General features: G+C 35.6%; 1 protein-coding gene across 1 annotated transcript in view; it reads left to right on the plus strand.

The window, feature by feature from the left end:
- MAP2 (microtubule associated protein 2) overlaps positions 1-23,828 on the plus strand; it is a 310,609-nt gene that overhangs the window by 198,215 nt on the left and 88,566 nt on the right. Inside the window, exon 4 of the mRNA XM_031936512.1 lies at positions 2,100-2,176. The gene's annotated coding sequence lies outside the window, so the exon portion shown is untranslated. The remainder of the gene's footprint in view (positions 1-2,099; positions 2,177-23,828) is intronic.

Below are 23,828 nucleotides of genomic sequence, written 5' to 3' on the forward strand. Positions count from 1 at the left end.
TTATTATTATTATACAAAAAGTGGGCAAAGTATATGAACATACACTTCTCAAAGGAAGACATTCATACAGCCAACAGACACATGAAAAAATGCTCATCATCAAACACAGAATTTTTTTAGTGTTGTTTTTAATAGTACTTAAATAATGAACATGCTCTTTGATAACAGATAAGTTAAATATTTTCTGTGCCAGAGAGTAAATGTTTTGAGCTTTGCAGGCCATGTAGCCTGTCAGAACCATTCAAGTCTGGCATTATGGCATGAAAGCAGCCATATACAAGGTGGAAGTGCGTGGGAGTGGCTATGTGCCAAAAGCACTGTATTTTTAAAAAAGGCAGCAGCAGGATGGTTCTGGCCCATGGACCATAGTTTACTGACTCATATTTTATAAAATTCATTTTTTTCTTATTTTTACTAGGGTGAAAGATATACCTATAGAATGTGTACTCACACACTTATCCATATGCATGTGTGCTTGCTTAAAAATCATGAAGATGAAGCACAAAAAACAGGCACTTTAAGAAATTTAAGAAAAATATATAATTTCAAAAGAAAATAAAACATTATATTCTATCCAGCATTCATTTGTTAAGTACACAAAGACTCTTTCTATCCAAATAGGCTCCAGAGCTGGCCTACCATTCTACTTTAGTTTTGAAACCAACCTAGAAGGTTTGATTTGCTTATAATCAAAATTATCTTTAAAAATTATCTAAATAGTCTTAAGTAATTGTGTATAGAACTCTGTATTATACTGTTATATATATTCCATATGTGAGAACCACTGAGCTGGACTAAAGAAAAAAAAGCTGTGTGCAAAGATTTGGACAGGCAAACCTTTCTTTTTAAAATAATTATCAAATTATTACAGGGAATGGAGAATTCTACCATGTTTCTTCTTGCCTGCAGACATTTTTGAATGTTTATTTAAATGTTAAGACTTTCTAACTTTAATAGGTACTAATAGGACTTGTTTGCTGCTGCACATTGTGTGTAAATGTTTACAGATTAGATGAGCTAACACGTGTAAAAGCACTTAATACACAGCATCTGGCCCAGACCATAGTTTTTGCTTTTGAATCAAACTTGTATCTGCTCATATCCATATACACATTGGTCCTTAGAGGTTCATACAGAAGAATCGAGCCATCTGCATCTTTCCAACTTGCATTTCCTACTGTGTCTAAAAGAAGAGTTAATAGGTACCAGAGTTTGAGTCTGGATTCCTTACCTGTAGAGCAACATTTTCCTGGAAGATATGACGGGGTCCACTCTACCAGGAGTAAAATCACACAGGTCCTGACAAAACGCATGGAGGTACATAGATTTAGACACCCAGTGTAAGGGAACTAGACTTTAAAATGGCCCTTAGCTCTGCAATCCCTTAGGTATTGTGCTTCCTTTGTAGTTGTCTTTATAGATGAAGATGGTTACACCTGAATGGCTTATAAAGTAGAAAACAAGCCTCCTGCTTTCTAGTAATTCTGTTTATTTCTACGCACCACTTCAGTAAGAAATATTCTGTATTGTTATAGGTGGAGTTCCTAAGCAAAACTACTAATCCAGAATGACATTTAGGATTCTGAATGTCAAAATAAGTTTAGTACTCCATGGAGAAAATTTAATGAGTTGTTAAAAAATTGCTTTCCATCCTGTGCTGGAGAGAATCAATGCGGACTGGGCTAGAGGCCCAGTCCTTTAAAGATTACTGGATATAATTAACGATTTACTATAATGAATGTATTCTCTTGGGAGAAAATATGATTGTCTGCTATTTATTAGCTGAAGACAATTTAAAAATTTATTCTTCCTTGGATGTAATACCTATAAAGTGCCATTGGAGTGGATCTCAAAGTGAGAAAAAGCATGCAGCAGTTAGCATTTTCACTGCTCTATTCTATCTGTGATAGTTCCCAGCCAGTGACAAATGCTCAGTGTATGACCACTATAAAGAACCATGATGATATCCATCTCATGGTCTCATAGTTGCCAAATACAAAGAGAGAAAGCCACAAGATGAATTCTGTTGCTGAGCTACTTGACGTGATTAATGTGCATGGATCAGGGATTAAACTATTAATTTTCTATTTTTTTCACAGAAAGAAGCCAGAAAATATTATCAACCCTTTGAGAACACGACATAACGAACTTTATATTTTACCACTTCCTTGAATAGGTAAGACTCTCTCTACTCTGAGTTACCCACAATTGTGAAAAACAACTCTGCTAACCTTTTGTTTTTTAAAATCTTTAAACAAGTAACAATTCATTTTAGTATTGGAGAAATAACTTATAAATAGTTATTTCTAATATTTTAATAGTTATGGATATTTATAGAATACTAATAAATAGTTATAATAGTTATGAATTTATAGAATACTAATAAATTCAGTATTATTAAAACAGCACTTCATAGTGTTGAGGTGACTTAATAGTAAGAGAATGACAAGCTGTTTCTCTGAAATCAGGATTGAATTCAGCCTGTCTCTCCTGCCTTGGTTAACAATGCCAATGGTATTTCCTCAGTACCTGTTACATGCCAAGCATGGTCCTACATGACTTAATTTGCATAAATCAATTCATTTATTTCTTGCAACAGCTCTGAGGTAGATATGGAGATCATCCCCATTTTATAGATTAGGGTCATGAGACAGAGAGAGAGGCAGGTGGATGCAGGGATTCACCTGAGATTGCATACATGGCTCTGGAAGCAGGCACTGGAAAGAACACCAGCCCCAGCTGTTATTAGGAGAATAGTTTCTTGTTGTGGTAGAAATGTCTAGCAATCAGACTTTCCTACATTTTGAGTAGTTTTTATCAAAATTTCCAGAATAAAAATAACGGTGCATTTACTGAACAAGCTGTAAATGCATAGCAGGTAAACTTTTATGTTTGCATTTGTTCCTCACAAAATTTTTGCATGAGTAAATAAAGGAATATATGCACTTTAGCTCTGTTACAAGCAGAAGCAATATTTTCCTTTATTTTACATTTCTTTAAACCCAAAATTCCTATGATAAAAGCATAATAAAATTATGGAAAGATTATAAATGAATGATTTTTTATTCTAGGAAATATATTCCAATTTAGTTTTTTTAAATTAGAAGTACTGAATATATACTCTTAAATTGGCCTCAGCAGTATTCACTTTCTTGCTTTTATTATTTGTTTTTAAGCAAGAAAATGTCTAAGATGTTCAAAGCAAAATATAAAAAAAAATTATAGTCCGGTGTGGTGGCTCACACCTGTAGTCCCAGCACTTTGGAAGGTCGAGGTGGGCAGATCACAAGGTCAGGAGTTCGAGACCAGCCTGGCCAACATAATGAAACCCCGTCTCTACTCAAAATACAAAAAATTAGCCAGGTGTGGTGGCGCATGCCTGTAATCCCAGCTACTGGGGAGACTGAGGCAGGAGAATCTCTTGAACCTGGGAGGGGGAGGTTGCAGTGGCCGAGATCACACCATTGTACTCCAGTCCAGGTGACAGTGCAAGACTGTCTCAAAAAAGTACATTTATTACAGCAAATACCTAAGTATCCACTGCACAGATTAAACAAATGCTAACATTCAGCTATATTAAAATCTTGTCTAAAGAAAGAAACCATGACAGAAGTCATCAAAGCTCTTCTTGCTTCCTTTTTAGTTTCTTCCATTCTTCCAGAGATGTCAAAACCCTAAAGATAATATAACCTTCCTGTGTGTGTTCTAACACTGCTAAGACATATGTAAGAAACAAATGTCAAACAATTATTAACATTTTAAAGGTTTACATAAAGGGCATCACACTGTAGATATTCTTTTGCAGCTCGTCTTTACCCAATATTATATGTAGAGATTCTTTCATATTGAGGGATGAAGATCTTGTTGACACTTTCTGTTATAAAGTTGACTCATTTTAATGTTTTAATCTTCTGGTGCTTAGTATTATTATTTATTATGTCTAAATAACTTTCAGCATTTTAAAGTTTTAATGTTAAAATTGTTTAAGCATGGCTTGCAAAGCTTATTTGGGAATTATTATAAGGAATTCAAAGTTTTTAATATATAATATCATGCCAATCCTGCTTATGTTTTATTTTTTTCAACTAGAAAAACATTTTTTTATTTGGCTTGTAAGGATTTTACTAATCTAATGGGACTCATGATTTTCACTCTTTTGCCATAACACAATAATTAGAATCTGTTTTATCTCCCTATACATGAAATACTTACTATTCCCAAATATAGTATAAATTACTACCTTAGAATTTAAGATACTTAAAAGTGAAATACCTTTGGCCCATGTTAATTGCTCGTATTCTCCTAGAAAATAATGGGAGAAACTAAAAAAGAAAATATTTTTTTCAAATCTTTTTCTAACATTCTAGCTAATTTTTGAATTTGTTTAAGGTGAAAGAAATGTGAGTATATGGTAGTGAAATAGTTAGACATAGACTTTCCCAACTTTTATTTTCTGAGGGAAAATTATTTTGTCAGAGTTGGGGTAGGAAGAGGAAGAGAAAACTAACCTTTTTGGGCAAATAGCAGTAAATATGAGATTTTATATAAGTCTCTTAGGTCAGAAATGCATTACCATTTTGCACAGGAGGAAAATAAGGCCAAAATACCTCAGGTAACTTACTCAAGATCATATAATGATTGCAGAGCCCGCATTCAAACTCGTCCCTGTCAGGCTCTGAAGCTGTTCTGCCTACCAGAAAATAAATTGGAAAAACCTAATCTGTTTGTCACATATATAGAAATTTTATTCTTGCCACTAATATTTATTGGGATCCTTTTATGTGAGTTGAGGGTCAATTTTAGGAAAGCGAGGAAGACACAGTACCTAAAATGAGAAACAGTCTATTGAAAACCACGAAGATTAATTTAGTGATACCACTAAATGTGACCATTTAATTAGACATTTTTATTTTGCTGTGATATCCTTACACTGTTTACCAGGTGATTACCTTTGAAATTACCTAGCCATGCCAATTCAGTTAAACTGGATAGGATAATGGGAGTGAAAATGTTTTGCAAATGACAAAATCTTTGCAATCATTTGCTAATATTACTAATTCTCATATTCTGTGAATTTAGAGTTGAATACTTCTATCCTAATACATGCAGTTCTAAATGTGTTTGAAGTTTGAGTCTTACTGGCTTATATAGAATTCACGTATTTTTCGGCCAGACACAGTGACATGCCTGTAATCCCAGAACTTTGGGAGGCCGAGGTGGGCAGATCACAAGGTCAGGAGTTTGAGACCAGTCTGACCAACATGGTGAAACCTCCATCTCTACTAAAAATACAAAAATTAGCCGGGCTTGGTGGCATGCATCTGTAATCCCAGCTACTCAGGAGGCTGAGGCAGGAGAATCGCTTGAACCTAGGAGGCAGAGGTTGCAGTGAGCCAAGATATTTTTCACACAAAAACCTTAAATATTACAGTGCAGTGGTTAGCAACTCTGAAAGTTTGTTTCCAGCATCCACCACCTGTTAAAGGCACGATTTAATCTCTTTAAGACTTAGAGTAGATAATTACAGTTCCAAGCTCATGCCTGTCCAGGATCTTATCATGTCTTATCTCTACCTCTATCATTCACATCCACTGTCTCTCATGTTTACTACTATCATAACCCCCTGTACTCAGTCTTGTTCTTCTACAGTCTATTGTTCACATGGAAGTCAGAATTATCTTTTAAGAACATCTTTATCAACTGACATGACTCTCCTATGTAGAATCCACCAATGACTGCCTGTAATAGTCAAAAATAAAGCCCACACTCATACAATGGCCAACAAGATGCTACATATACTGGCATCTTCTACCTATGTCATCTCAACATGATCTCCTCTCGTGGAGGCAGAGACTATGATGTTCAGAGCTGTATTTCTGGCCCCTAGAACTACCACTTCTCCTGGTGGATGGACCCTCACTTGCTAAAGGGATGACTAGGTATACAAGGGTTACCATGGAACAATGCAGGTAGATGCTCTTTAATGCACAACAGTGATAGTCGTTGCCCTTGTAAGGATTCCTTTGGTTTGTTTCAACAGAGGCTGTCACATCTGCAATGCTAAAGCACTTTCATGTTTTTGACTCATGATTTTATGGCACTATGAGAAACTTTATTTAGCTGATTTATAATTTTAAGCCATAATGTATAATACCAGAAGAAAGAAAAATGCACATAGACAAATCAGGAACTAATTAACTGGATGAGAAAGCCAGTTGGAGAGCAGGAAATATTTATTATTCCTTGCAATCTTTTAACTAAATAATAATACTAAGATTTACCAAATTTAACATAGGTTAGATTTTACTTTATCTTCAGAAAAGATTTATATCTTTTCATCACTCATAGATGAGCAAAGTTTATCCTTTAAGACAATTTTCTGTAAAACAGGCTGGGATTTTTTGTTGTTGTTGTTTTATTTTTATAATATTCCTAGGAGAAGCACTTGATGAGTGTTTATATCGTTGAGAACATTTGGCAAGAGAAAGACAAACAGTAGAACCACAATACCCCAACATTTAAGGAAATGAGAAAGAAAACCTGGTATTTTCACCATCCTCTCTGAAAATAAATACTTTGACTTGCACTGATTACTACTTTATCAGCATTCAACTCCGCTCCGTGGCACTCTGTGTGAATAATTTTAAAGGCAGATTAAGAATTCTAAAAATAAATTCTATTGGTAAATTAGGATATCAGATGCTTCCATTATAAAAGCCTATCCTATTCTATATATCAGCTGGCAGTCATATCCAGATCTCAAGCTACTCTGGCTCTTATTGAGCAAGAACCTATTCCAGGGGTGAGACTTTGAAGAGGGATCTCTCATGGTTAACTAGAGACAGAAAGAGAGAGAATTGCCCACATACTCTGGCAGGAGTTAAAATAACAATAACAGCCCTCCTACTTAACAGGCTGAGTCATCAGCACATTCTACTGATTTCTCAGTAATTCCGGGCAGATTGTTTGGGCTGGAATTCTGTAGGCAGAGGTGGGCACCACCTGCTTCAAAAGGCTCTAGTTTTTATTAGGACGGTGCTGTTATTAAGTCTTGTCTTTTAACAGTTTGATCAAATGGAGATAGGAAAAGAAAAATAAATGGTGCTAATGAGCACTTTTTCTAATGCTTAGAATTTTTAAAAATGGTGGTCCAGGCATGGTTACTATGCAATTAGTTCTTTTACTGGCTATAAGTCACTTTGCTTAAACAGAATAGGGAAGATTATTAGATGGTTCCTGAGGGACCTCATAATCCAAGGGCTCAGAAACAGATCTTATGAGAGTCTAGAAGCAGGAACTAAACATGGGCCAGGAACCAAGGCCACCATTCTCCCAGTCTCTCTGGGGCTCCTCAGCCTGATTCCTCTGTAGCTCCCTTTAATTCAAGATGGCTATAGATAACCTTTACCTAGAGACTAGATTTCCCTACTGCCCATTACACAAGCACAGCTCTCAGGTGTGCTTTCTCATGAATGCCAGCTTCAAACAGTATATCAATTTTTAATGACCTGAGCTGCTTAGGTAATAAGCTGTGATCAGTGGAATAGACCAGGTGGTACATATATAGTTGCCAGGATCCTATACCTATGGGTGGGAAGAAGGAAGAATAATCAGTGAAATGGAGTCTTGATTGTAAGACACCCTCAAACGCTATTAAAAATCTCATGGTACAGTTTATTTATACCCTAAGTCTTCCCTTCCACAAAATTCCCCTTTATTGAATTTCATTGTTGTATAAACAGCCAAAGACTAGGATGTTAAGAGATTAGATGAGCAGAGAGTATAGCCAGCCTCCAAGGGAAAGACAAATGGGTAAAGGACTTCTTGCCTGTGGTTTTTGTGTAATTGATACTTTACGGAGTGTTTACTACATACTATTTTTTCCTTCTTCTTCACATACTTATGTATATTTTAGGGCTGTCAACTCATGAAAACCTGATTACAAATACTGATCGAGAGTCTTTTCCATATTGGTTGGTGCTCTGAAACTGAGGATGTCTAAAAGCCCTTAAAAGTCTTATTCAAGCTCTCCTTGCCCCTTGGGCTAGAAAGATTGAAGGATGCTACAAGCAAAAAAAAAAAAAAAAAAAAGAGAAAGAGAATAGATGGAAAGCAAAATGGACATCATAGACAAATCTAGAGATAGAACAAGCAGTTTAAGGAAACATTTCAGGTGCAAAGTTAGCATTCAGCCTTTAACTTGCCACATTTTCCTGTAAAAATAAAACTGCTTATAAGATGCATTCATCTGTCTTCCTGTCCCTTTGATGCAATATGAAAAATGTGAACTTAGCAATAGATGTGTGGATATGTGGATGTCTGCGTGTTTATATGCACACCTTAAACCAACATTTCAGTACACATAGCTCCAAAGACCATTCTTCTACAAAATTTAGCATAAATGTGATTATGAGTTTGGGACACTTGAAAACCTCAGTCCTATGGTCATTGAAACCAATTTTAATTTGAGTATAGACTGTGATATGAGGAACTTTGCAGGCAGACCCTTCAGCTACTGTCCTGTGGACCTCGCTGTTCCTGAGGAGATAAATGGCCATTTTCCCAGAAGTGGCATGTTTGGCCTGTTCCCCTTTTGACCCTCAGGCTTCTGCTGTTGGCAAAAAAAATGTAGTTAACAAGAAAACATTTTTCTTAATGGTTATAATCTAACCACAGCATAATACCTGCCTAATTCTCACTGAAATATGTAAACAAATATATAAACTTCTTTTTGAGTCAATCATCATTTTACAAGAGAGACAAGAGGATGCGATGAAGCAAAGATCTTTCTAATTACTCATTACAAAATATTTTAATCCTACCTTGTTCAAGTCTCTGTTCTATAAACCATGAGAAATCCAAATAAGGAATTGTGTAGAAGCATGAAACCACAACATGTGTTAAAAGAAACAGCAAGTCCATTTTAATTGGATTATGTAAGGCAGGAGACTGAGTTGAGTCAAAAGGGGTAAATTGAAATAGGATTGTGGAGATACTATAAAACCTAACCTAGGGGCATGTACTTTATTCATTAGATAGTGGAGATTCAGTAGGCAACACGGTTTCTTGGCAGAGGAATGATGTGATCAAACTTGAGTTAGGAAGCTGGATTACACTGCAAAGATATGTAGAATGAATTAGACAGTAAATTCTGAAGCAAAAGAAAATTGGAGGTTTACATCACTAATATGTGTTTACACCTTCAATATGTGGTGGTGGACAAGAAATTGAATGAAAAAGAAATCTGTAGCTAAGGATTACAGTCAGGACTGGAATTATGGACTAGGTACTCATCTACTTATCCAGTATCTGAAGTATTTGGAGTGAAGGGCCATGGAGAAGACAATAACGCCCAGAAAAGAGCAAAGAAAATTAGGGAACATTCACATTGGTGGGGAAAAGTGGAGAAACAGAAAAAAATTAGATGGATATTTAGAAGAAGGAATCATGTCATGTTAGAATCAAGGTTGTTATTACAGGAAATGACATTTAAGTCAAGGAGAAGAAAGAACGAACAAAAAGGTGTCATACTTCATGCTTAGTAGGTTCTCAGTGACGATTAAGAGACAGGAAAACAACAGTAACTACAAAGTCTCTATCTTCAACTCCATCCCTCAGACCACCAAACGCAAACTTTCAACCATGCTCTGGCCATGCCCATCCAGATATGCAGTCGTCAGGCATCACAAACTCACATGTCCCTCTGTGTTCTTCCTGGCAGCCAAAGTTTTAATGTACCTCCATTGCTATCCATCAAGATGTCCAATTAGAAATCCAAGAATCTATTGTTTAATCCTCTTGTTTTAATTCCTAAATTTGGCCAGGCATCAGATTCTGAAATATCTCAGAAACCTGAGCCATCCTCTTCCTCACTCTTACTCTCTCAGTGCATCTACCAGAACCTTTCAATGGCCTTTGATTAGTTTCCCTCTTCCTGACTCCTTTATAAACTGACTCTCCTCTATGCTGTCACTGTGTAATTTTCAGTGTATATTGGATCATTTATTTTTCCTACTTCAAATTTTCCTACAGTCTAAAGCTCCAAACATATTAAGTGCCATTTAGAACAGGGGTCAAAGCATCTGTTTCTGGACAATCTCCAGTCTTTCCTTTCTACTCAATTGCCTTTTCTTCATTGTAACCTCAGCAGGTGACTTGTTGCTTCCTCAATTTATTTATTTTTGTATGCCACGTTTCTCTCATGTTACGATCACCTTTGTTATTTCTGTTACTCCTGTCTAAATACCTGTGTTCCCCTGGTCTGCCTTACAAAAACCTATGTCTGTTCAATTCAAATGTCATTCCTTCTATGAAGCTTTTTCTCTGGTCCTAAAAAGTGGTATTAATTGTGCCTTTAGGCAATGAGGGGCATCTGTAGCCTTTTAAATGTATCTGCACTATAGAAAAATCATCTTGGCATGTCATTATTCCTATCCACTTGGTGAAGTCTCAAAGGCAAAAGTTTCACTGCTTCCAAAACCATGTTATTAGATTTTAAACAAAACAATATTTAATAAATTGTTGTTAATAGTTGTTACTAAGTTATGATTAAAAGAATGAGTAGATGATAAACAAATGGATTAAAGAGGTGAAAAGAAATGAGCTGTAGCCTTGAGATAGCAGATTTACAAAATAGATTTTATGGTGATGGTTACTGTTTATCATCCTTTCGTGTAGTAGGGGAGGGGGTTTGTTTTGGGTAGGAAAAAAGACTAGGTTTGTAGTCAGAAAGCAAGAAAAGGAGGAAGACGTTGTGCACATGTACCCTAGACCTTAAAGTATAATAAAAAATTAAAAAATAAAATTAAAGAAATAAAAAATTTAAAAATTTAAAAAAAAAAGAAGTAATAGAAAGCCAGCCATGTAATCAGACCCTGGTAGGTTCTTTGCTTATGTCATCTCATAAAATTTTCTCAGGAACACTACAAAATAAAGATCCCGTTTTTATGGGTGGAAAAAAAAAGGAAAAGGAGGAAGAATGAACTGGTTTTGCGAGACTATGAGGGGATATTTGACAAAGTTTTGGAGGAGGTGGGAAAAGATATGTTAAAGAGCAAATACATTAACAAAATGAGGGCCACCCATTCCTCTAAATAAAGGTGACAACGATGAGGGCAAATGAAGAGCACCTAGGGAGACAAGACGTAGACCCTTTGCAGGGCTTCTGTCTTTTACCATCTCAGGAAAAGGAGGGCTTTCACTTTGCCTTTGGCAAACATCAAGCTGTCCTAAGATTCCCTGAATGTGTTTGCACTTTCTGTCCCCACGTTGGCCAGAAAGCAGATGTTACAAAAGGACCAACCCAGAAGCTGGGCCATCTTTGCTCCAGCCACACCAGAGAAGGGCATGAAGAGAGAAATTCAGGAAGAGCTGCAGGAAATTCTTGCCTCAAGTCTGCTCTCTCACTTCTCCCACTCCACCTCCCACAGGGTGTTCTAGGTGCTGTCAGGATTTGCTGTGCAGGCAATAAATTGGGGACAGTGACTTAAATGTTTCATTTAATCCTGCTACTTGTATTAGTCTCATCTATTTTTTGGAAAATCTCATTATACTTTTCTTCAAACCAAGTGTCTTAGCTAGGATTAGCTTATTGCTATAACAAACAGATCTAGAAATGCATTCTAACTTTGTTTCTTGCTCACCCAACAGTCCAGGCTGGGTGTTCCAGTTGAAACGTTGTTTGTCCTCTTCGTAGTCAGCCAGGGTCCAGGCTTCTTCCATTTGTGGCTTTGCTTTGTCATTTTCTTCATCCAGTGAGTGGAAGGGAAAAGACCAAGGAGGAGCAAAAGGCAGTTGTGCATGAGGTGATCTTGGAAGTGTACGCAGCACTTCTTTCTGTTCATCTGCCATTGGTTTGAACTCAGTTGTTTGAACACACCTAATTGCAAGGGAAGTTAAGAAATGTACTCTAGCTATATGCTCAAAGAAAAGGGAAAAAAGGTTTTGGTAAATGGTTAACAGTCTCTGTTATACCATGGGAAAATCTGTCTACAAATTAATATATTTGAATGCTCAGATAAAATAGCTCAAGCTGTGGCAAAAATAGATGTCAGTTATACCATAGAGATAAGAGTGTGGATTGTAACTTCAATATCATGTTAAAATCGTAAATGTATTAGATACACCAGTTTATCGAACTTAATTCTTACAATAATAGAAAAAGCAAGCATTTTGCTTAGGCAACATAGTGAGACCTCATTTCATGTCACAAAAAGTAAAAATAAAAATTAGCTAGGAATGGTTGCACCTGCCTGTAATCCTGGCTACTTGGGAGGCTGAGATGGGAGGATTGCTTGAGCCCAGGAGTTGGAAGAAGCTTGAGAGAGCTATGATCATGCGACTACACTCCAGCCTGGGTGGCACAGCAAGACCTCTGACTCTAAAAGAAAAAGAAAATAATAAATCAGATATTTTACATAACTCTCCTTATAGAAATAATCATTGTTTCCAAAATTATAATGACTTCAAAACCATAGTGTCTATTGCCATTCTTGGTTTCTTCAGTAACTTCTTATTAAAGGAATCAATTGATTAATTAATGTAGAAAGCCTCATTGTGGAATAAAATAAATATTTGTACTTTAATGAGTTTCTAAAATTTATCATAAAAAGATAAATTGGCATGGCCAATTAAAAACTCATTTTTGTACTGAAGAAGGATTTATGCCCTCTTAAGGAAAAATAAGGAGTAAAAGTATAATAGAAAAAAAACCCCGAGTTGATACTTTTGCAAAAATGTTAAAAAATTTGTGATGTTTTGATGAACTTACAAATTACCATATGTAGTCCTGACATGATATTTTGTATTTGCTCCATCCATACTGTTTATTTGGACATTTATAAACATTACTATTTACGTGGAGGGTAGCAGTGTACCTGGTTTATATGAAAGGAATTAGTGTGTTGCAGTGTTGCATGAAAGCTGTTCTGTTGGATTAATATTCTACAAAATCAATTTATCTGCTAAGTAATTCTATAATTGAGTTTCTGTTTCCTGTGACAGCAGAATGCTTGGGTGTTAGCGAAAATACTGCATTGCAGTAAGTGTGTGATCGCTGGTTTTTCCCTGAAAGTTAAAACTTATTTTCTCTTTGAGGGTAGGTGACCATTTAATGGAATTCTCATGACATCAGAGGGCATTCCAAAGGGTAGAAAACTGACTTTTCCTACAAGCATGTAAGCAAAGACAGTTTGACGTTTTCGTCTATGTGAGATTAAGTAGCCAACAAGACCCCAATGTGGCTGAACTCGGAGGCTGATTCCTTCTGAGTGTCTTTGTCAAATCTTTCTTCCTAAGAGGTATGATAATTTACTTAAACCTAGTCATTTCTTGAGATTTTTAGTCTTTTCTTTTATCACCCACCCTCTGCACTTTGCTAATGAATGTCAAGGACTCCAGTTGTACCATGTGCTCAGTAATTACTACAGAAGGCAGCTTGATTCTGAGACAGTTGTAGTCTCTGTCAGAGAAATTTAGAATTCACTAGAGCAAATACTTCAGTGAGGGTGTGCCAAAGCTTGAGTCATTTACAACCATTGTGAACAGAGCTCTAGGAAAGATCCAGTAGTAATCAATCCTGAACAAAAAGCAAAGGGCCAACACAATCAAAAAAGACCTTTTTCTAATACAGACAGACTGCTGTGGCACTAGAAAGTTCTTCCTACTGGGAAGCAGTGTGTAAGACTTCTTGTTTTGAGCTTGTGTGTTCCTTTTTGGCATGTGCTGACAATTGGAGTGAGTCCTGTTTTTGGAGTGTGAGAATTCAAGAGAGAACTTTATTTTAAAAGCAAGGGGAATTGAAAATTATAGTACAAGATAATGTTATATATATATATACACACACACACATACACTTGTAAGTAACAGAATTGAAAATATAGCGGCATAAGATAATACATTGCATATGCACACTGATATATAATATCCATACACATACATCTATGGATTATTTAAATATACATTGTAAGATTTGACTGAAACACGAGGACAGGGAAATTCTTCATTGAAGTACTATAGGGAAGTAACATACCAATGTATATTTTTAAAGTGATTTTCTCATGGCAGAGCTGTGTAACTGTATTACATAGTTCAAAATATTCGTACATGGAAAACACACAGAAAAACCTTGTAACTTCATTTTCTCCACGATAGTTTAAGTAATGACAAGCCTATCCTGCAATTATTGTTTCTGGCATCCAGGATCTACCATGCTTAAGAGCCTACAAAGACTCACCAGCTTGTATAGGATCCTGCAGAGCTTCGTCAGGTGAATTTTTGGAATTGTACATTAAAAATCTAAAAATCACAGAATACCAAATGAAAGCTCAGAACCTACCTAAATAGTGTTCTCTGCAAGTGAGTGTACTGCTGCTATATTCTGCTTTTCTCAGCTCATCTGGAATCCCAGAAAAAGGAGCAGTTCTGGCTGAGTGTGGTGGCTCTTGCCTCTAATCCCAGCACTTTGGGAAGCCAAGGAGGGTGGATCACTTGAGGTCAGGAATTCGAGACCACCCTGGCCAATATGGTGAAACCCTATCTCTATTAAAAATACAAAAATTAACTGGGCGTGATGGCGGGTGCCTATATTACCAGCTACTCAGGAGGCTGAAGAACGAGTATCATTTGAATCCAGGAGTTAGAGGTTGCAGTCAGCCAAGATCACATCACTACACTCCAGCCTGGGCAACAGACTGAGACCCTGTCTTGATGAGACAAGATAAGATAAGGTGGGATGAGATAAGATAAGATATGATAAGATGGTATGAGATGAGATAAGATAGGAAAAGAAAAGAAAAGATGGGAGTGATCAGTCCACAGTGGTCCTTTTAGGGATGCTGTTACCAGTGATACTTCTAATCTAACCATCAGCCTCACTGGTCCCTTTCTCTCCTCACTTACTACTATTATTCAAATATAAAATTGCTATCCTTTATTATTGTGATGGTTATGATGGAATATTAAACATATGTTAGGTTTAATAAAAAGTAAATGCTACATGAGTGTATTGAAAAATTAATATGTCTCCTTAAAGTTTTTGTGGTTTTTCTAAAATTTGTTTTATTTTAATATTAACTTAATCTTTTTTGTGTTCTAAATATGTTTTTTAATTCACTCTTGGCTAGGTCCTATTTGCCTAACTTGCATATGATGGGTCTATTTTTATAGCTAAGTATTTTTCTACAGGCCCACCACATAATATTGCCACATCTATTAAGACTTTTCCAAATAAGATTGAAAATATATTGGAATATATGCAATTAATTTCTGCAGAAAAATTAATTATTTTGGCAATTTAAGTCCTTGAATATTTTTTCTAGCTCCATTTTTTAACATCTCGTAAATGTAAATGAATTGTATACATTTCAGGCCTAGAGGATTTAGCAAATGTATGTTCCATCATACCCCTCCAGAAGTTTGACAGAATACAAGTAGCATGCCATGGAAATTAACCTGATTTCTAGAATTCACTCTGGGGCACACTAAGATAAATCTACTCAAAGAGAGAAGTCAAATCTTGTATGAAGGCTGATCCAGTTGGATCAAACTTGAGTTGCAAGGGAATTTCAAATGACAAGGATTCTCTGTATGTTTCCTTTTGGCCCAACTCAACTGATGTTGTGAATAAGGCTACTTTCAACTTAGAATTCCTCTGAATCACAATTACAGCTGCAGTGGGCACAGCACAACACAAGCAGCCTGCCCCAGTTCCCCCCAAAAAAAAGAAAAAAAAGAAAGAAATTACTCTGCTTTATGTGACTCATACCTTACTTATATATGACTAATACTTACCTTTCTCTGGAAAAAAGTGAGTGTTTAACATAATTAACTAGATTGTTGATGCTGCACAGATGTAGTAGGTTAGTATACTTTAAAATGCATATAATACAAATGTTTTGCATCCATCCATTTTTCTTTTTAAATATCTATGACTCAGAAGGTTTTTATTCATGTAGTACCTATTTTATCCTCTATTATTCCATTTACTGTGTTACAATGTATGTTTTTTCAAACACATCTGCCTTTCTGAATACAGTGTAAGCAGCTTATTGTCAGAGTCTATATCTTAATCATCATCATTTTCCTAATGCTTAACAGCATTCCTGATATAAACCTGGTATTCAATAAATGATCACTGAATAAGATACTAGAAACCAATATAAATTAATTGATGGATTGATAATGATCTTAAAATTAAATGAAGGCCTGATACATGCTCATTATAGATCATTATCAATCTATCAATTTATTTTGCTTTCTATTACATAATTCAATAATTATTTATTGAATACCACCTTTATATCAGGCCCAGTGCTTTGGTCATTTAGGCTCTCTGTTGCTTAAGCAATCCTCCCACCTCAGCCTCCCAAAGTGCTGAGATTACAGGCATGAGCCACCATGCCTGGCATTAGCACAAATTGTAATGAAAAGGAACTCTTCAGAACGTCATGTGTGACTGGACCACAAACTGAATTCAAAACATAATAATGTCAATACCCATCAAAATTGTATAAAACATGATATTGTATCATTCTTTTCAAAACAGATACATGTAGATGATAGATAAATACTGTAACTTTAATTCATGAAACAGTCTGTTAAGTTTATTAGACTGTATTAATTTGAGGATTAGGTTTTGTTTTAATTAATTAATTTTTTTGAACTTAGAATCTAGCCCCTTGTTTCAGTCCCACTCACACTGCCATAGCTCAGGTCCAATTCCTTTCAAACAACTGTCTCTGAGAAATGTTTCTGTCTTTAGTCACGTCTTCTTCCAATTTACTTTCCATACCACTTCTGGATCAATCATCCTAAAAACTAAGCTTGAGTGTGCCATTTTCTTCTCTCCATCTTTCACGGGCATCCCATGGCCTTCAGGACAGAGTCCAGGCGTAGCTCACCGCATCCCTTTACAATTCTGCCATTGCCTGACCATCGGCCTCATTTCCACATGTCCCACTTCACTTCTGTTCCATAGTGAACAATTTTGTACTTTACATGAGTTTGTTGTTGTTGTTGTTGTTGTTATTGTTGTTCATTTATTTAGCAAGCATTTGTTGTGGAGCCTACTCTGTGCCACACCCTGTACTAGGTGCTGGAGGTCAGAGATGAATTAAACACAGCCCTTCCTCCAGGAGTTCACAGCCTGGTGAAGGAGACATAGAGTAGAGAGGACCTCTGACCCAGAGTGAGGGCTGGAGTTATGGAGATGCCAGAAGATGCTCATTTTGGTATTTTTCTAGAAGGTGTTGCCTAATCCAAGTCTCAAAAACAAACAACAAAAACAAAAATGTAGGATTTGGTCATCTAGGCTCTTTCTCCCTAGAAAGCTTCTTGTCCTTTCTTTGACTACCTCCTACTTGTCCTTTAAACCCTCCTCCAAGCAGTGTTGATTGACTTCCTAGTGTGGCAGGAGGTGTTGATGTACCTCCACAACTTCCCATCCTTATCACCATCACAACATGTACCACACTGTATTATTGCTGTTGGTTTGTCTGTGACCTCCTTCAACATGAGGGCTGTATGTTCTTTTCTAGTATTCCCAGTGTATTCCTACTACTTGATACATAGAAACCTGTCCATTAATTTTTTAAATACAGTTAAAAATAATTAATTGCTTCATGCATTAAAATTTGTAATCTTAGACAACATCTTAGTCGTCACACATTCCAGCCTCCCATCAGTCAAAACCAGAATTGATTGTATAATATTCATAACAGGATGGTCATTCAGGTTTTGCTTGAACATGTTCACTGATAAGGAGTGCAATAAGGTTCAAAGAAATGCAAAAAAAAAAATACTATGACTAATTATACTGAAATCCGTTTACACTTATATTTAGAATGTGATTTAATTTGAACACATTAGAGACAGAGCTTTAGTCAGATGGCTTGCATTTGTGAAGGAAGAATTGTTCATCAAAAGATAAAGGGACTGAGCAGATCCCATAAAAAGAAGGGCACACAACAAATGGTATCTTGCTTGTAATTCCCCAGGACTTTATCCTTCCACTGTCTTAAGTAGCCAAAAAGCCAATCCCACTCGTAGAAAACTATCAAGCATCTAATTTTTGAATTTATGTTCTAATACATTCTCCAGTTTCAATTCTCTATTCTTTTATTTTGTCTTTTCATGACTGCCATTTCTTCTCCAACTTTTAAAGTTTTGTTTGTTTCTTAATTTTAATTCTAGCATCTTCTTCCATGATGTGTAACATGGCCTCCAAGTTTACCTGGATCGTGGCCCTGTTACAATACAAGGAAATCTCTAAAGCATCTAATCCTCAAGTATTGATTATTATTTTTAGATTGTTATCAATCCCAGCCAGTGGCTTCTTTATAATATGGCTCTCAGGTATCTCAAACCCAAGGATCTTCACTCTGTGGTGGTGCAAATACTTACAGCCTAAATTCTGCTTTGTAATGTCTGCAATTCTGGTGAATATTCTTTGCAGTTGTGAACAAAGAAGATTTACTTTTACGGTATTTTGTTAAGTGAACCTGGACCAACTCTGACAGGTCTTGAATCAGATTCCACACTGAAAAATGTTTAAAACAAAATACATTATCCAATTCCAAATTATAATTTTCCTCTTAAGCTTTTTATCCTTATATTTAAATGTATGCTTATTTAATAAAAATTTTTATTAAAATATAATGATTTGAATTTTTTCTCCTTATAAAGAAAAATTCTAATGTAGGGGTCAAAATTTATTTGTTCAGTGGCTCTATAGTTAGTTACGTACTTAGGAAACTAACACTATGGTTTAGCACCGTGTCCAAGTTTACATATCTAGTAAGCGGTAGACCCAGGATTCACCCCTAATTTTCTGATTGAAAATCTGTTACTTATTACACAATATATCTGGTACCTAAATGCAAGTCCCAAATTAAGTATCACTGGTAGGGGTTGGGGGACTTAAAAAAAAGAAAAAAAAATTACTGGTAGAGACTAAAGCTCTAAAGCATTTTAAATATTATTTTTATCTAATACATACAGGAGCTATTTATTAGTCTTTCTATATAATAAAAAATAGGCTCAGAAATAGTATACAACTGTGAAGCATAAGTTGTATCCCATGGTCACATAAAGACAATTGCACAGTTTCATATGGTAGGTTGTTACCAATCAAGCAGGTTTATAAAGTCAGTGTTGTTATCTGGACTGGATTCTCTCTTTAGCTCTAACCCTATTCCACCAGTCTCACTGCTTTGTGAAACAGCAAGCAATGGAACGGATGCTGGGATTTGACTTCTCCTTCCAGATCTCTCTGGAAGTGTCAATTTCATTAAATAATTTACTGTATCTGTTCTTAGTTTTTCAGTGTGGGTCAAACCATATACTGAATCCTATTGCTGAAAATGTTCAAATAAAAACCATAAAATGGGCTGGGCACAGTGGCTCATGCCTGTAATCCCAGTGTTTTGGAAGGCTGAGGCAGAGGAATTGCTTGAGGCCAGGATCCCAGGCAACATAACAACCTCTCTTGGTGGTGGGTCAGGGGGATTAGCTGGGTATAGTGATGTGCCCTTATAGTCTTAGCTACTCATGAGACTGAGGCTTGCTCGAGACTAGAGTGAGCTATGACTGTATCTCTGCATTCCAGCCTCAGTGACAGTGTGAGACCCTGTCTGTGAAAAAAGAAAAAGAAAAAGAAGAAAACACAAAATAATAACAAGTAATAGGTACCATTTCTTAAGCCCTTCCAACTTGTCTGAATTTATTTGTATTATCTTACCTATTTCTAGCAATAACCTAATGTTATCTGTGTCTATCATCATTTGAAATTACGTGTTATGCACCCACCAGCTCTCTTCTTTCTAATTGTTTATTACTCATGGGTATGTGATGAAGAATGATGAGTCATCCTTATAGGTATTTTACAATCAGCCTGAAATAAAGCAGGGAAGATATGAAACAAATATCTGGATTTTCAGCATATCTATTTCATGTTGTCAAGAACCTTTTCCTCTGTTTTTCTTAGAAGACAAAGAGGGAGAATATAGAGTTGCAGGCAGCCCTATATTCTCTATAACATTAAATATGTTAATAAGACTCTGTCTTATTAACAGATGTTTAAGCTTAGAACTTCTCAGCATTTATAAGCAAAATATGGATTCTGCATAAACTTCTAATACCATTAAGGACCAAAACAAAAGTTTCTGTTTTGTGGTACTGATATACATAGTAATAGTACAAAGCATAATTGAGCCTACGTGGAAAAGAGAAACTATTTGTATGCTTAATTATATTACACAACTGGTCATTTTAGCCTTTTGTTCATCTGTGGATATGGAGCCGCACAAAATTATAAGGCCAATGTTTCTGATTGAACTGGCACATTACATGATGATAGGTCAGAACACATTATAGAAAACATTCTAGAACTCTCTGTGGCAAGCACATTATTAAAATGGAGACATGCCTATCAGACATGTAGTGTATTTTTCCTTTAGATTTTGCAAGAGTTTATTGTTTCTCTTTTTGCCAATTTTTGAGAGTAGTTAGTGCTGCCTGGTAATAACTGTCATCAGTGACAATTCCTGTGCTTTGTGATCTTTCTAATATTGTAATCCAAAGAAAACCAGTGAGGTTTGTGATTATGTGGGAATCCCAGGAGGGAAAGTTCTATTCTACTTAATGATATTTTCAGCACACATGTCTCAATGATCTAGATACTAAATAATTCAATTACGTCTTTGAGAGCTTTACAAATTCAGAGTTATCTACCACACATTTTCACCCTGCTTGTTACCCCACATCCACCTCCAAAATGATCTAACAGGTAAAGAAAATTGTAACTCAACTTGAGATATTTTAAGCAAGTGTACTTCTATCACAAACCATTAACGAATGCCAAGGAGTGTCTAAAATAAATGTTCGAAAGACAGTTTGAAAATGCCAGGGACTGCCCATTGTTTTCATAATGTGAAAGAGATTTTTTTTTTAAACCATGGACAATTGGTAATTTTAAACATTCTTGGAAGATATTACAAGTAGGATTAGGCACAACAGAGCACTGCCTTATTCCCGGTAAGCTAGAATACAAGCAGTCTATCTTGTGATTTAACTCCATCAACTCATCATAAATGCTCTGGACAAAGGAAGTGAAAGACCCAACTTCTATTTATGAGAATAGTCATGTGATCTATCAACATAATTGCCTTAACCCTTCACTTCAGTTGGTCTATAGGGATGTTCCATGTGTGTATTTTTATCACTCCTCACTTTTTTCTGAGGTCCTATGCAGCAAGCTTGGCTGAAAGCACTAGTCTTCAAATGTCAGTGTATCAGAGTCACCCTATTGAGCATGTTAAAATATCAATTTGCAATTCCCACATTGAGAAGTTCTAATTTGTTAAACCTGCGTTGGAGCTAATTGATTGAAAACACTGTAAGACACATTGGAATGGATGATCACCAAAGATCGCTTCAGTTTTATGATTTTAAAACCTTTTCTCAGATGGATTGAAATAGTTTATCTTAAAAATATTTCTAAACCTATATATCATGTGGTTGCTATTATGATTACTAGACCTCTATATATCACCCCATTTATATAGATTTAGAAATATTTTTACTAGACCCTATTTGTTTCCAGTAGTTTGTTTTACTTGGTGTTATTTTTCACATGCACCGGAGCATATGAAATGAAGTTAGGACTTGAATTCCATACTTCTACCATGACAGCCCTCAAAATTAGATTCAAAACTATTCCCCTCTTATCTAATTTGCTATATAGTGTTGGCCAAACATCCACAGCAGGCAGAACCTTTTTGTGTTTACCCTGAGGTAGGTAATTGATTAATAAATATTCCTTCAACATTGAATACATATTTGAAAGCTGAGAGGTGGAGGTTGCAGTGAGCCGAGATGGAGCCACTGCATTCCAGCCTGGGCAATGATGTGGGACCTTGTCTCAAAAAAAAAAAAAAAAAAGAAGGAAAATGAAAATGAAAATGAAAGCCAGTGTATGACCAAAGGCTGTTCTGATAGTGTTTTATATTGCTATCATGGTTTGGTTATGCACACCATACTTTCACATAACCCCTTTTAGACTTTGAAGAAAAGGTATGGAAAACTTCAAATTTTTAAGTGGGTAGAAAATGAGAAAATGGTTTCTTTTTTAGTAAAATGTATTTCTGATTTGCATCCTTCGTCCTGGAGTTATCCAGAGAAAATAAATTCAAAATTCATCAATAGCTCAGACTGACAGGGACATTTTCTTCTGGGCATTTCTGCTTCTCATTTCTTTCCTTTAGTCTGGGAAATGTGACAGCTGTACCTTATTTTCTTGTGTCTGCAAGCTCTCAGGGCATATGTGCTCAGGAACTACTTTGTGGTACACTTAAATAAGTATATCTATTCGCTACTTGCTCTAAAAAACAAAATGCAGGAAACATCAGAGTATATCAAATTATTTTTTTCCATGTGCAATATTCAGGCAATGCAATAATAGATGGAGGTCCAGGTGAAAATGCTTCTCTTTTTAAGCCAGCTGTTAAATGCATTAAGTTTTAATTTGTACATGCAGTTTTATAACACTTAGATAACCAACCAAAATATGTTATTTGGCTATCTCCAATATAATAAGTCATTTATCATTTTAAAGTTATTACTCACTTATTAGCAACATTTGCTTGAATGATAATTAAAAGGGTATTCCAAGGAAGAACAAACGAGAAATACTTTTTTAAAAAGCTAAGTAATTTATTCCAACAAATCAGATTTTTCTTCTACAGTTTGTTAACCTGTAACCTATCTGAAAAGTCTAAAATATTAAAGTTTTTTGAGACAATTTGTGTGAAAAATATTGTTGCCTATTTTGTACTTCATTTGCTTTACATGAAAATAAGCTATTGTATGCTAAATAATATTATATAATTTTATTGTAAGAACTATGCTCTAAAGTAAAATGTTAAAAGGCAATATGTACAGTTATGTATTTATGATATATATTCTGCAGGATTTCAGAAAAGATTTGATAACTTTCAAAATTATAAATAAAATAAGGAACAGAACATAGTGCTCAGGACTTAGAATAAGGTAAATACTGCATTAAGCATTAAAATTCTTGGGAATAAAATAAAATAAAGGAACAGATGTATTTCTTATTAGTCTAATTATCAGAAATAAGCAAAATAAGCTGGCCGTGGTGGCTTATGCCTATAATCCCAGCGCTTTGGGAGTCCAAGGTGGATGGATTGCTTGAGCTTAGGAGTTCGAGACAAGCCTGGACATTATGGCAAAACCCTGACTCTCTAAAAAATACAAAAATTAGTTGGGCATGTGGCACATACCTGTAGTCTCAGCTATTTAAGAGGTTGGCTTGAGAGGCTGATGTGGGAGGATCACTTGAGCCTGGGAGGTTGAGGCTGCAGTGAGTGTGATTGCACCATTGCACTGAAGCCTGGGCAACAGAGTAAGACCCTGTCTCGAAAAATTAAATTAAATTAAAGTAAAGTAAATTAAAGAAATAAGCAAAATATAGGTTATCTTATTTCTAACTTCCAATATAAATTAATTTATTATGCATATTTTTTGGAAGAGGCAATCACATCACAAAAGATAATGTTTCAACAGTAGCGTTACAGATTTGGAGGCAGACTTTTGGGCTGCCTATGGACAAGTCCAAATTTTTTCTTACACACAGAAAAAGAGGAATTCATTTAAGTATCTAGACACATACTCAAGTAAGATTCTAGAATTATAAAACATAGAGCATTACAATCTTAGGCCTGGAAAATGCTAAAAGCAGATACATTTGAATATAAGAAAATCCTAATGCAGTAGAAATTGAATTATTGATGTTCCAGTCAATACTCTAGAAA

The sequence above is a fragment of the Piliocolobus tephrosceles genome, chromosome 11, assembly GCF_002776525.5.
Source record: "Piliocolobus tephrosceles isolate RC106 chromosome 11, ASM277652v3, whole genome shotgun sequence".
NCBI classification, from domain to species: Eukaryota; Metazoa; Chordata; class Mammalia; order Primates; family Cercopithecidae; genus Piliocolobus; species Piliocolobus tephrosceles.